Source organism: Odontomachus brunneus, unplaced genomic scaffold (assembly GCF_010583005.1).
Source record: "Odontomachus brunneus isolate Ranch 3 - 2012 unplaced genomic scaffold, Obru_v1 Obru_scaffold_165, whole genome shotgun sequence".
Classification (NCBI taxonomy): Eukaryota; Metazoa; Arthropoda; class Insecta; order Hymenoptera; family Formicidae; genus Odontomachus; species Odontomachus brunneus.
The window spans coordinates 2,490-18,631 of NW_022639615.1; the positions used below are offsets into that span (position 1 = coordinate 2,490).

Below are 16,142 nucleotides of genomic sequence, written 5' to 3' on the forward strand. Positions count from 1 at the left end.
GAGACTTCATAAAGGACTTTTTAAATGTCCATCTACAATGAAATTGGCAATAGACAGTAAGACATAAACAATAAGTCAATTGACCAACTACAGTCGATTATTTTTGTAATAATGTGATTGGTCAATTTGCTTACTGCTTACGTCCTACTGCCAATCTCATTGTAGATGAACTTTTAGAAAGTCCTTTGTAAAGTCTCAACGTAGAAAAAATAGTAATACGTAAACATCTGTAGTATTAAGAGGCAAGAGCCTCTAGAACAGCAGATCTTGTGTTACAATTATTTTTGGAAAATGGATGTTTGTTATTTAATATTCTCGATAATAATCTCGAGATTTTACCTGTGTTCAGTTTTAATTTCAATAAGTAATATATTAATTATGTAACTCAATCAATAGATGGAATATGTGCGACAAACATTAAATAATTAATACGGATACGTAACGGGATTAAGCAACAAAAGTTATTACTTATATCCGTTATATTCACTCGTTATATATTATCAGTCATTTATTCGTTATATGTCCGTTATCTTTTCATTCACGTTAAAAATTCGTCTGGGATTTAAAAATTCAACAAGTATTGTAAAAATAGCAGTTATGTGGTCAATTAATATTACATACTACCTGATATTTAAATTTCATTTCTGACAAAAAGAAGTTTAAAGAAAGCGTTGATAAATTGAAGGTCAAATTTACGACTCAAGAGGCATTATTAATCAGCATTTGTAAGATATAGATTATGAATTTTGACTCGGATATTTTCTTATTCACAGTAAATTTATCAAACATTCTTTAAAATTGAGAACATTTTGTAAAATAAATAATTTTACACACCTGAAGATACAATATGTATTGCTACACGCGTCTCGATGTCGAGCATCTCGACTGTTTCATTGTTCCGGAAGTTTACAAACACTAACACTCACGTAAAAACGATTCGATTGAAAAAAAAAAAAAAAACATTAACTAACGCAAAGCCGACGACAGCCCGATTAAATGCCTCAAAAACCAACTTAATATTTTAATCATCCGACGGGAATTATAACTAACATATTGATGCACAAACTCCGTGTCGCGATGTGCTTCGCTTGTCGGCTCGAGACGTACTAACTTTACCATAAATTTGTACGTAACGCGCTAGAGTAAAATAATCAGCCGCGAGATTACAACAATCAATATTTTCAAAACATTTCAAGCCCACAAAGCGATTCAAGTTATCAGACAATAATATTTATTGGAGATATTCTGAGTCAAAATGTAGAATCTATGTAAATCACTCGAAAGTATATTAATTTATTTCTATAATATCTCTGTTCCTTCCTTGTCTTTTTCTTTTCCTCCGTTTTAAATTCCCAGCTTTTATCAAAATTTCCAACGTGTAAAAAACATTATAATAACAGATAATAATATATAAAACAGATCATGAAAAATAAAGTTTATTATTTTATTCACCCATTAATCCCATTTTTAGCTATATATTATATAATTATGAAATGACATAACATATTAATTATTGAATAAAATGAAGAATAAAACACATAAATGTAAATATATTGAGAGAAGAAAATATATAAAAAAATATATATTTATTCGATGGGTGCATATAACATGTTACATGTGCAATAACATGTTACCTGATATACTTATTTTTACATAATGAAAAAGTTTCTTTCAAATAATAAAATGTTTTCCAAAAGCAACAATTGTCTTTCACTAAAAACATTTATTCTATTTAAACAATTATTTATTCTATTTAATATTTAACAATTATTTATTCTATTTAAACAAAAGAATTTAAATTTATATAGTATATATGTTATTAGTACCCACCGAGTAAATATTTTTTATTTTTCAGATGTTTTCTCTCATATTAAATAATTCTGAAATAAAACTTTCTATAAGCGTTAACATAGAAAACGCAATAAACGATCATGTATAAAATCAAAAGACAATAATAAGTGTATAATGTTATATACGCAGAAGAAAAATTAGCAAGTAGAAGCAAAAAACATAGTTATGGCACTTGAGATATATTATTGAAATGGGAACAAATTAATGCTGTTGCCAACAAAGTTAAATTTATTAGCTATTTGTACTTCGACGTTACGGCAAAAATTATTTACTACGAAACAGAAAATAATTATTATAATTCCGCTTGTCTTGTAAATTGCAACTCATACCGACCAGAAACATGAGACTGACATAAACTGCGCGTCATAAATCCAAACTAAAATGTCCCTTTGATTTTTAACATAGATCAACAATTAATATTCACTTCAATGCAAACACAGAAACTGATGTTTTTCGTACTCACATGATGCCGTTGTATGATCCTTATTCCACGGGAGAACGATTTCACATTCAGCAGAGGCGCGGTAATTTTCCCTTTCCAATGCTTCTTGTTTTAAGTCACTACGACGTCTACAAGCAGAGATATTAACGATTATATCGATCCGCGTTGTAGATCGTGCGACGTGATATCGCTGCGAGCTCGCGACGCGACGCGACGCGTGAACGGAACGTGACTAGCGGAAGTCACCTTGCGCGGCATGGCTCCCCCCACTTCTTACCCCCCCCTCCCACTCCGCGGCTGAGTAAGCCGTTGCGCACTCGCTGTAGCCATGCGGTCGTTCACCTCGCTTTAGAAGCGTGGTGCGCCGGCGCGAGAGCAAGTGCTCAGCGTAGATCTGCCACATGTGGGACCGAGTACGCGTAACTATAGTACGTGCGGCGCAGCGCACACAAGCGAAGAACTGTGTACGTGTGGACTGCCTGTCACGAACTATAGCGCTTGGAGTTCCTGCGCCGCACACACTATAGTTACGCGTACTCAGTCCCACATATAGCAGGTCTGGCTCAGCGTCGAGTTAAGGCAAATTTCGAGCCGAAAGTCAATATCGATGCCGCTATTATTCACGAACAAGTCGACATAGCGAGTGAAATAGAAAAAAGAAATCTTAATAAAAGTCTTATTTATATAAACTTAACCTTACAGTCGTCGCGCTACTTTTCGAACACGAGTCGACGCATGGGATCTTGAGAGATACCAATACAAAAAATTATTTATATTTTTTATTTGAGAACTTAAATATTTTCTTTGTTTAATTAGGTTTTTGGGTTCATAAAATATAAGAAAAGACTATCTTAGATATAATATTCTCTTAAAGATCCCATGCGACGACTGTAGGACTAGGAAAGGTAACTAGACATCCCGATTTTTCACCCTTTGTCCCAAATTTTTTCGAGTGCTATTCGGAACACCGATTTGTCATCATTTTCAATGATTGTCAAATAATTTTCGGATCTTTTTATTCCTCTCTCCCCGCTTCACACATTTATGAAGTGTCCCGAATTCAGGGCTGGGAAATCTGATCACCTTACTTTAACGTAAATATAATAGCATTGCTATACTGTATGATTGTAAAATAAATTATATATTATTTCTCTGCGCACTTCCTCCTAGCGCTTGTTCTTATAGGCTCTCGATATCTTTAATTTAGAAGAAAATCTCTTTGACACGCATTCTCACATGCGTCTATTCACTCCTTTATTGCCTATTTGAAGGAGTTGAGCGTTGTAATCGATTAAAAAAATATATAAAAGCAAAGCAAACACGATAACACGCAGTCTCTTTCGTTCATGATTAAATTATTCATATTTTTTTTTCTCAGTCTCGTCTATCGTAACATTGACGAGATTAACATGATTACTATGGATCGAAGTAAAGAAATAATTGTCGTCGTTGTTTGCAAAATGATGAAGGACTATTTTGTTCAATTTATGAAGCTCTATTCGCACACGAGTATTAATACGCATTGTGTGTGTCAGACATGCTGTATATATTTCCAGGGTCAATGAAAAAATATATAATAAAGAGATTGCGAAGAGACACAAAATTTGTCGTTTTACATTAATTATATAGGTTCAATTAAAAAATTCTGTGCCATTTTGCCACGGTAATTATTGAAATATTAATGAAACGAGGAAAATAGTTAATGCGCGCGATACGGTGACACAAGTTCTGTAAAATTAATTCCTTCGAGAGTTGAAAATTCGAGATTCACGCGTATTAGATATTTATGTAACAACTGCCACTTTCTTAGCTCTACTCGATAAGCAATGAGCATGAGCTCTTCATTTTGACGAATAAATTTATATCTAACGGCAAAAATACATTTTACTATATAGCTAAATCTCGGGTAGCGATGACAGCGAAATGATTAGATCAAGTTCGAGTCACGGAGGTACAGCTGACATATTACTACGTCATATCTTTGCTACGTCTACTTCGACACTTTCGATGTTTCAAGTCCGATGAAATCTGTAAAATCAATGTCGAGCGGAAAATTCAATAGGGAGTCGTAAGCAACGATTCCATGCGTCGGAATGAACATTTCTCGAGCAACGGCACGAGGAGAAACAGCAAGAAAGCTGACGAAAAATCTCGAGGCGTTCACGAGTGATTATCGAATGCATCGTGTCACGGCGCGAAGGGGGTTCTTTTTGGTTACTTGCACACGGCGGCAAATAGTCAACGATAATCCGACATACGAGCTGTTTGCGCGAATTCCACGCGTATAGGAGAGATAATGTGTGGGAGATACATTACGGCCGATTATGGCCACTCAGAGATTAGCGCGGAACGCGGTAAACCGACTCTTCGGGCCGCGCATCATTTCTTCATTAAACGTTCGCGCGCGGCGGGGAAGATCCGTCGATAAATCTCCATGAATTACGTCGACGGCGCGGTCGTCTTGGTGAACTAAACGGCTGCCTTCGCCGTCGACATCCGGTATCCGGAGCATCGTCATTATCGCTAAAAAGGCGGACATTCCACGCCGCGCAATACTCTACGGCGCGCTATGTAATAAAGGGATTCCTTCGGCTGACTGGAACGCAGTTGTGGGTGTCATTTCTATTTTCAAATTAGTCGTGTTCGGCACCGCCCGCGCGGCCGATATAGCGGAAGAATTTGACCCGCTCTAAGTCATGGATGAGAAGAGCGATCGGCATGGCCTTTAATTTATTAGACTTTCGCGTCGTCGGGACAAAAGAAGAGAGCTTCTCTCGCTTCTGTCGTAGAATCTATATTTCATGTAGAATTAATCGTCGCTCATCTCGCGCGCAACAATTAATTACATGCGATGTGTCAGAGCGAGCGAAAAAAGAAATGTCTGCACTTTGAGCCATTTTTTCAATGCATCTTAAACACCCTGTGTAATTAATTGTTTACACGTATGAGACGAGAGCGCCGATCGCCTCTCTGTGTACGGAGCGTAGACGTTGCGCGAGATATTCATTAAACCGAACTATTAATTATTTGCACGCGCTACGAGAATATTTTAACCTTTTGAGCCGTATGTTTTATTTCTGAAAAAAAGTTCCTTCAAATTTTGGCGGGACTTACGTGGGACTTCGGGCTCAATGATTACGAATTTCAGAGAGAAAAGTTATGACTCAAAATGAAGCGAGTCCAATATAGCAACCACAAATTTTCAAAATTAGCAATCTCGATTTTTATCCGAAAATAACGAAATATTTCCTCGATATGAACAGAGATGTTTCGACAAGAAACTTGCAGCAAATACATCATTAATATTTCAATAGTTTGTTGTAAAAAATAGAGTTTATAGAAAATTTTGATAAAAATGTGTAAAATACTATTGTTCTTAATAAACTATTAACATTTCGATGTGTCAATTTCTGATAGTTAGCTTCAAAATAATTTTCCTCTGAAAAAATGCCTTTTTTCCACTTTTATTTGCTTACAATAATTTAACAAATAAACATTAAAATTATTTTTTACTTATTTCCAACTCCTTGTGTGTAAGAGAGTGTACAGTAATAATATAATCGACTATGTTTGCCGATAAGTCCGTTAAAATCACAAAAATGAAGAAAAGGAAGATCTTCCATTATGGCTCAAAGGGTTAAATCGTCGAATAACAGGATAGTGTTCTCGCTACGTTGTGTACGTTGTTCGTAGAACAAAATAATCTCTCTCTCTCTCCAAGCAACGTTACGGAGTAACGCCGCGACGCGCGGGAGAATCGACGATAAAACATCGGTATTACGTCAGACATCCTTAAAATCGGATTAATGAGAAATCTGTTTATACTGTTCACGAGCTATCGCACCGTAATTTGATTCCTGAGCAATTAATAGGCCGGCCGTAACCGATGCACGTAATGGTCCATCGTTCGCGCAGATTGACAAACGGAGAGCAAATAGGAATAGCGATGCCGATATTTGCGTGTCGCCACGGTGTAAATAGCGCGTATCAAAGGATGCGGATATGAGCACATAACGCTGCCGAAGCCCCGTTTAGCGTATAACAAATTTGACGGGACTTGCAAATTAATACACAAGGTACAACTCCCCATACTCTGTCCGCACACATAACTGTCCTTACTTATCGGCACTGAATAAACGATCGAATCGATGTTAACGCGTTTCGCAATTGTTCATTCCGATCGGTCGATCAGTAAGGTAAAAGTATCAATTTCCGGACATGTACCTAATCCTAAACATTCTTGTTATTTAAATACGAATATTTAAACCTTAACATATAAACCTTTAACATATAAACATGAATGTATGTACGTACTCAATATCTGTATATATATTTTAGGTTAAAAGTATAAATATTTATATTTTAAGACCAAAACAATAAGAATGTCTAGGATTGCATTTCCGGACATTGGTACCTTTACCTTACTTTATCGCGCATTAATTCGATTTAACTGTTTTTCTCTTCGAATTGTAACACGAGTGAAAGAAGTCGAGGTAAACGCCGCTGTAAACAGGTATTTGCCGTATGTATATTATGGGATCTGTATAAATTCAGCCGTTTTATAAAAAGCTTAGTCTTTTTATAAAACGCTACCCCGGCATAAAAAACGGTGTTTTATAAAAAGATCGGACTTCGTTTTTTTATAAAAGGACTAAATTTACAAATATCCCGTGACACATATAGCACGTGACAGAGCTAACCAATATCAATTCATACGAGACGAATTACCGTGTGTTCTCCCATCCCTCCTTCTCTCCCTCCCTCCTTTCTGGCCGCCCGCTCGCGGCCCCAACGCGGTCGGCGATTCTCCCGTTTATAGGCGTATGATCGTGCCGGCCGAAAATTCCCGTTGCGTTATCGAGGCAAAGCGCGTTGCATTAAACGGGAAACAAATCGCAGGTGTGCCGTATATAATCGCGCCGAGTGGCTGTCGCGTCGGAGGTTTTTTATGCATTCTAGCGACGGCACCGGCGCAGCAATCGGTGAATTACGCGAGTCGCAAAACGGCTACGGGGTCCTATGAATCCCTCGATAATTTATCGATTAAGTCGCGCGTGGAATACGAATCCGACGACTCTGGGCGCGTCGCGGATTAAAGCGCGCGCGCGTTGCATTTGTCAAAGCGTCATTACTCAATGTCCAAAATATCGCAAGCGATCCTTTGGTAGTCTCTATTTTCCGATGAGTATCGAAGGAGGTCAAGAGGTCGCTTTCGAAAGAATCCAGCTCCCTGAACGTGCTATCGATGGATAAACCGCTCGCAAAAACATTCCATTTTCCAGAGTAAATTTTACACGTCAGTTGCGCTCCGATTACGTATTGCTAAAGTACCAATATCTGAACACTAAAATACTGATATCTAACTCTGGACATTCTTAATTTTTTGGTCTTTAAATTTAAACGAATTTAAACTATTAATATAAAATGAATAAATAAATATGTATGTATGTATGTATATATATATATATATATATATATATATATTCTATGTTGAAAGTTTAAATATTCGTGTTTAAAAACCAAAACAATAAGAACATCCAGAATCATGTATAAATGTTATTAGAGGGAGATTAAAGAGAAAAAAGAAAAATAGAAATAAAAATACGAATGTATAGGATATTAAAAAGAGTAAATTATGACGAAGATGTATGAAAGAAGTCATGAAGTAGCAATAAAAAATGTTGTGATAGTAGATATGTAAGTTGGAATAAGATAAAGTAGATTGTATAATGTAATGATAACTGTATAATATATGTATGATGTATGTATAATGTAATGATGATAGTGTATAATATATGTATAGTGTATAATGTATGTATATGTATGTATATGTAGTTATAGTGTATAATATATGTGTATGTGTATAATATATGTGTATATATTGTATAATATAATATGTGTGAGAAATGGGTAATAATAATAGGTGAAAGAGTGGAAGTTTGAATTGTGAAATATACTGACTATAACTGCTGTGATATTAGGATAAGAATATAGTAAAAAAAAGGAATATAAAGTTTAATATAAGATGTGGACGAGTGAATTAAGATAATATTTTGTGAACCAAATTCTCCTTTCTTTGCAATGTAGCTGAAGTAATGAATATCTATCTGTCTATCAGTGTCCAAACATTTGATACTTTCACCTTAATTGCGTTACATTAGCGTGACATCGTGATATTTCCTCAATGAAATGAGACAGTCAGCGCGCTCACAACGGTCTCGCGAAGAGTATTTCGATGGAGGAAAGATAAAGCGAAAACATCGCGAGTCTCAAGAGGATAAGTATGTGCACGGCGTTGTGCACGGCGTTATGCACGTGCGAAGATCTTGAGCGACGATGATGGCTCATCGCGCAGGAATCGCGTCGAATTCCCAACAAGACGACGATCGTACGCCGTCGCCTGTCTCAGATGCGATCGCATGAAGAAGAGGCAGCATATATACGCGAAAGGTTAACGGTGTGTAAATTTCACTCGACGCGTAGCAACGCCGCTCTAAAGTTCGCAGATTTCGTTAAGCGCAAAAGCATCAAGAAACGACTTGCCGTTAAGTTTAGTGGCACGTTAGACGCGAAAGATCGCGTAGTCGCGCGTGTACAGGATGTGCTGCGATTACGAATCCCCCCGGTACTTTACGTTTATCTACGGATTTCTTCACTGATTTGCGACATTGCTTCCGCATATTTACTTCTTCAGGCTCGCCCACGATAAGCAAAGAGATAAGGAGAACTAGTGTAAATTGGAGTAAGAAATAAAAAGAACTTATTTCGCTCACGCGCGCGCCCCTATATTCCAGCCCCTTCACGCCAAAAGTATTTCTCTTACTCGGGAGAAATACATCCAGTGTAAAAGGGAGTTAAAGTGTAGGGACATGTAAATGTAAATGAAATTATTTTTATTTTTATTTATTATTCCAATTTATGCCAAGTTTATTGCGTAATCATACACACCTCTTTAAATATACGTGTTTACGCTAACATCTTTATCTATATAGACCATAGACTGTTGGTCGCCTTTCTCTACAATAAAACGTCGGTCAACATCTATAGCACTGCCTCAAACAAACAACGACTATTATCTAAGCTATCATCGCACTTTTACTCCTATTTTAGCCATTTGAAGGTTGTTTTGTTCATAATCCTAAATTGTAACATCATTAAGATATATATAAAAGAATGTACTAGATATTATATTATATACTCAAATAGTTACTCAAATATTATTATTACTATTATTATTATTGTTGTTGTTATTATTATTACTCAAATAGTTGATTCTTTTGTCATTATATATAGATTCACAAAACCACTGTAAACAAAATAATCTAATGTTTGTAAAATTTTTTATAAATAAATTGCAGAATATTTTTATGACAGTCTATATAAAACTATTTCAACAATAAATAATATTAAAAAGTACACTTTTCATATATTATAATATTACAATTCATGATTACGAATAAAACGACCTAGTAGAAAAATTCAAATAGGTAAAACAAGGAAAATACGATGATAGTTGAGATAATAGCTCTTCGTTAGCCCTGGATCGCTACAGATATTGACAGACGTCTAAAATCGTCATTAGTATGATTATATGAGGAAGAATTCGCACCTTGATAGAAAAGCAGAAAACAGAAAGACAGAAACTTTTCAGAACTCACAAAAAAACTATCGACTACAACTATCGACTCAGTATCAGTATCAGTTCTGATTGACTTCTGCCTTTCTGTTTTTCTCACAAGATGTAAATTCTTCCTTAAGTCTGTTCTTTTTCGAAAAACTCTCTGAACTAATGCAATTAGCACATGACAAATATATATTATTTCACTTTAACTTATTGCACTAGTTCAGAAAGTTTTTTGAAAAAAAAACAAGCCTATAGTCAAAGGTATAATATTTTGAACAAATAAGGTTATGTCAGGACTCAACGTAAACAGACGCATGAAAACCGAGATTGAGGCTGCGTTTACGCTTTGAACGCTTTCGTGCTGATTGCATCGTTCTATCTTCATTGCTCGTTACACTGCCAAAGCAAGATAGAGCGGTGCTTTCAGCACGAAAACATCGAAAACGAACGTAGCGTATGTAACAGCAGTATCACTCACTCGTTTGTCGTCGATGTAGCGCCGATTCATCCACTGGTATCATTGTCGACTCACTTGTTCTTGCGTATCATCTCTCAGGGAATGCTCACCTGTTGTCAAATACAATCATTGACTATCACTTTGGCATTTCATGCATGAGTAAAGTTAAATTAGAACGCGACATAGACACTCAGAAATAAAAGTCAATAATCATATCACTCACATATCACGGTTCGTCTTCGATGTAGTGCCAATTAATCGTTGACTCTAATCACTGATACTACCGATACCATTGTCAATGGCCAATTCATCTATTCTCTCGTGTCACCTCTGAAGAAATGCTCACCTGTTATCAAACACAGTTATTGACTATCACTTTACATGTTATGTACGAATAAATTTATATCAAAATGCGACATAAATAGACGCTCGGAAATAAAGGTTAAGTAATAGTCATATCACTCACATATCACAGTTTATCATTGATGTAGTTCAATTCATCGTTGACTACCGATACCATTCCCAAACAACACAATGCCCAAAACTGGGACATAAGATGTCTTTAAGACATCTTTAAGACATCTTTAAGACAACTTAAAGACATCTCATGTCCAGACGTCTTAAAGTCAACTTAAAGATATCTTAAAGACATCTTATGTCCCAGTTTTGGACATGTGTGCTGTCTGGGTTGTCAATGGCCAATTTATCTGTTCTTCGTGTCACCTCTCAGGGAATCCTCACCTACTATCAGATACAGTTATTAGATCTATTCTTTTTAGCTAAATTGCCTGAACTAATGCACACTGGTACAATAAGTTAGAATCAAAATAAATATATTTTATTTCACTCTATACTTTCTGGGATATCTGCATGCCTCGAGCCATATATCAAAGGAAGTATATTTTCTTTCTAGTTATTCTAATGCAGCGATACAGAAGAAAAGAACAGATCTCTAATAGTTATCACTTTGCCATGATGTTACGCATGATTAAGATTATGTTAAAATATAATAGATGTTCAGAAATGAAAGTTAGTAATAGTTGTATTATTCACGTATTACGTACAGTTTTGGTCGTCGTCGATTCACTACTGACACTATCGTCGATTTACTTGTTCTTTCCCGTCAACTTCGAGGGGATGCTCACCTGCTGTCAGATAGTCTTTGACTATCACTTGAGCACGATATTATGCACGAGTAAGTTTATGTCAGGACGTAAACTGACACTCGGAAATGGAAATTAACAGGTGTATCACTCACCGGTTCAGTTTTCTATCGACGCCGTCAATTCATCTGACTTCTTATCGACTGCAGAGACACTCGTCTGTTCGGTCACTTATTGCTCGCCTCCTCAACACCACCTCATGGATAATTCGTTGCACGAATCCACCGGAGAAGCACGGTTAATCACGATTCCGCGAGCTAATTACAACAAACAACAATCCATTACTCCACATCGCGTTCACGTAAATTTTCTTACGCGGGAGCCTGGTACGCATACGTAAGCGCGTCTCAGCCAATCAGAAGCTTCAACGCATGCGCACTGAGACTCCGCGTAGGAAAAATGCGGCGTATCGGTAAACTTACCGCGGCGTCATTCGTATCTTTGCACTTTGCGCCATGTAAATTGCACTTCCAACACTTCAAGCACTTTTTACATTCCCTCCGTTTCTCTCCTTCTAAGCTTTGATACATGCATATCGCATCTCGAGTAAAGAAACTGCAATTAAACGACAGGTCTGATACACATTAGTGCGATATATTCGAGAAGCAAGATTGCGTCTGAATGAACAAGAAGCGGTGCGAGTAGATGAATGACAGCCGAAACTGATAATAGCCGAATCACTCACCACGAATACGCTATCGACACTGTTCATCGCTGTTCATCACTGTTCACTGTGACTCTCCATTGACCGTTGACTGCTCCATTGTTCCAGACACTCACTTGTCGGTCGCTTACTCGTCACACGAACACGGATGGACCAGAGAAGCGCGGCTGAGCCGCGATCTCGCGTGTTAATCGATGGCGGACTCCTGTCGCGGCTCCTGTCGATCGCGGTGCAGGAGGAAGTAAAACTGCGGTGCGGTGCCGCGCCGAGTCGCCACCAGACTCGAATGACTTTCGCACACACGACATAAACATTTTTTCTTTGTGCTCTGTTCGAGCGTTATTCCATTTCACTCTGCTGTACAATCATGATAATGATTTTCACTCGTAAAATCGTGTTATTACATTACAATTATCGTTAGCGCAAATAGCTGTCACCACCGAGACACCGCGACGGGTTTGTATCACGTATTACTTCCGGTTCAGTTATTCCGAAGCCCGTTATCAAAGGTAATTTTCTCCGCACAAATTTTCCTTATATATCTTAGTACACTTTAATTATAGACTTATTGCCGTTTGATGTTGCTAATAATATTTTATGTTGATTACAATGCGATACTACGATATTACAGTGCGTCGATCGTTACGCGTAATGAAAGATCCACTGTGGGGACAAGCGCGAGTTTCGTCGCACAGCGACAATCAATTCGCGCAAATTACTGGCGCCGGATAACCATCGGATTAAGATCGTGGAGCTACCCCGACGTACATATTTTGACAAGACCAGGTAAGGGTTAAGACCCAGATTAAGCTCGTCTGTGTAGACATTAAGACCCGTGGTCGCCAACCATAGTCGATATCATGCCGGCTAGGAACTTTCTTCGGTAGAGAGTACTTAGCTAACTTTATTTAAAATTCAACACAAAGAAAAATGGACGTGCCGGAGGAGTTATCACGGGCATTAATCTGTTACACAGAGCTTCGTTCAATTTAACAAGATTACACAAGAAAACGCGAAAAAAGAAAAAGGGAGGAAATTGCAGTGAACCACAAATGTTACAAGCTCAGTTTCAGAGTGTACTCTGAAATGCGTTTCTCTTTGCGCATAAATTAATTATCTCGTGCCGGCCAACGTGGTATAAATTTTTCATACACAAGGGGAGCACACAGAGAAAGGTAAAGCTTGCATTCTTGTCTAAAGTTCGTTCGTTCGTTTGTTCGTGCGTTCGTTCATTCATTCGTTCATTCCTTTACTCTCCTACGTATCCTTTCTTCCTTTGAGGACACCGCGTAGCAGCGATTCGCGTACCACGAAGGTTGGCTCGACGAGACTCGAAGATCAATCGTCGAAAGTAGCGCACAGTAGTCGCTTTAACGAGCGCGTTAAACAAGCCGGCGCGGCCATGTCACGGGGAAAGAAGCCGCACAAATGCGCGGGTATCCTTCAGTAGGACGGGGCGGATAAGAGACGGCTAAAGATAATGTACTTCTGCATACAGATGACGTTATTAAACGGAAATCTGCAGATGGAGCGAACGCATAAAGCACTGTCTGCCGTCGTTGTCTGATTAGGCATGCAACGTTTCCCATCCTTTCCCCCCGAGCAACCGCCACCCTCTGCTCTCTCCGCTCCTCGCGAGAAACCCGAGACTCCCTTGTTACGGTCGCACAGCACGCCCGCGTTCGCCGAGCGCGTAAATTCTGTAAAACGATAACGGCGATTTTAACACCGCGTATAATGCAATGCGTCGCGCGACGATATAGCTCGTTCACAGTAACGAGCCCGAACGAACGCGTTTTTCTCGCATACGCATCCCGATAGAAGTCCACAACTTCTGGCCGACCCTTTAGCCTTTTGAGCCATGCTAGCGTCCCAACTATCTTTTCTTCATTTTTCGTCATTTTAACTAACTTATCGGTGACTATAGTCGAAATTATATTATTACTACACACTCTCTCTTTTATAAAAATAAGAAACTAAAAATAAGTAAAAAATGATTCAAATATTTAATTGCTGAATTATTATAAGCAAATAAAAGTAAAAAGACGCTTTTTCACAGGCCAAAATAATTTTAGAACTATTAGAAATCATTGAAACGCTAACATTTTATTCGAGACAACTAATAGTATTTTATAGATTTTTTGACTGTCGCGATTTTTATATTTTTTTATTAGAATTCTAGATTTCTGGTGCTACACACAATTCTGTTGCGTATACGACGCGACAAGAGATGAACGACGTGCTATCGAAATATCCGTGGCCGTCGTAAAGCCCACGACCATCCTTCACGTAAGCGCGTTCATGTCAGTGCATTCGACCGCGAAGAATGCCGGGCCCGGGCATAATGTCGGTATGCAAGCGTGAAAAATTTAGTGGGCCAAGGGTGAGGAATACGCGCGGGCTTTTGGAAATTTTTCGAGCGGCATTCCACGCCGAAATATGCCGGATATAATAACTTTGCCCGGTCGCGCCCGTGCATTCATGCCGTCAGTCATATATATTTCGAAAGCGTGATGGAGGTGTCTTCCGGGATTAACGATTCGGTGAAGTTTTCCGCCGGAATCTTCGCAGACGACGTTGGTTACCGGCTATCGAGGCGGTTGCGTCGCGGATGCTTCTGCATTTTCACGCGCTTCAGTCTCGCGTCAACGAAAATCGCGAGGTCCGCTCGAAATTATCAAATTCCCATACGCTGATAAAACTTTCATGAATGCTAATTCCCCCCCCCCCTCCTCTTTTCTCTCTCAACACAGATAGCTAATACCTATCTGCAATATTAAAACGCCTACCTCCCGCGGAGACTGTTTCATTATGAAGCGCGCGCGGCTCTCCTGAGGAAGCTGAGGGTGCGAGCGCGTTTTCGCGCCCTGCACGCAGAAATTGAGGGAAACCGTGGCGAGAAGAATAGTAGACGAGATCGTGCCGTCGACCACGTTGCCGGTGGTCCAATCTCGGGACGTCACTGTCGACCGTCAAGTGAGTCTTCACTCTTACAGGCTGTTTTTACTGGCTCCTTAATGCTAAGGGAGTTCCGAAAATAAGACGTCGTGAAAGAACGGCGTGTTACGCGAGAACGCGAGAACGCTCAGTACGTGCGTTCCGTTTTCTCTCGCTAAGTAACTCCATAGCTTTAAGCGACATAAATTTTCGACGACTTAAACAGCGAGGAGTGTGATTGTAAGATAATCGTCCTGAACCTTTTATCACGCCTAGAAAAAACCTCTTTTGGTCCTACATAAAATAACGATCCAATTTGGAGTTTGTTATTGCCGCCCGAATAGAACAGTTTAAAATTACAATGGCACAAAATCGCGCCCGCACGATACAGTTCCATTTTAGAAGCGGTATTAAATTCGAATTGTTATCGCGCGAGTGCTTCACAGGAAAAATCTACAGTTACGCTAATCAATATACAGAGTTTCGTTAAACAAAAGTTAATTGTAACAAGAGAGAAAGAGATTTATTTATTTATTAAACGCTCTGGGATGTCTCCTCATCAGTCAACAAAAATACAATATAAATTCGATAAAAAAACATATATACTATTCAAATTGTAAGTTGTAATGCAATATACAAATAAGAATAATAATACAATAATAAGAAAATAACCTATTTAGTCACAGCGCGTGTGTGACAATTTCATTAAGTCTTTATGTCCTGATCCATCCAATTATGTTTATATCCACTTTAGTCAAATCAATAAACACAAAGCTCATATTTCGAAAGCTTCTAACAAAAAGTCATAAAGACCAGACTTGAAGATATCTAAAGAATCTGGCTGTTTTTAAACCATCAGGAAGGCCATTACGGTGTCTAGTGGCGGTACTTATGTTGATATTGTTCTGTACGACTCTAAGGCACCAACATGAAGATCCGATGCAACCCTCGTGTCTCTAACAGAGACTGCACTGCGAGAAAAGAATTTCCTGAACGAGAGTTCT

The 16,142-nt window shown here is 38.3% G+C and overlaps 1 long non-coding RNA gene across 4 annotated transcripts; it reads right to left on the bottom strand.

Moving 5' to 3' along the window:
• Window positions 1-1,839: 1,839 nt before the first annotated feature.
• On the bottom strand, window positions 1,840-12,460 carry LOC116851072. 4 transcript variants are annotated; one of them, XR_004379521.1, is made up of 8 exons: window positions 12,223-12,460; window positions 11,960-12,092; window positions 11,633-11,794; window positions 11,439-11,522; window positions 10,841-11,118; window positions 10,598-10,720; window positions 10,396-10,484; window positions 1,840-2,421 (listed from the first exon to the last, which is right to left on the bottom strand). It is a non-coding gene; the product is annotated as an uncharacterized LOC116851072 (long non-coding RNA). The 4 variants fall into 4 exon arrangements; XR_004379519.1 differs by having other exon boundaries at window positions 10,841-11,115; window positions 11,960-12,111; XR_004379520.1 differs by having other exon boundaries at window positions 10,841-11,115; window positions 11,439-11,519; window positions 12,223-12,459.
• Between the last annotated feature and the right edge of the window lie 3,682 nt (window positions 12,461-16,142).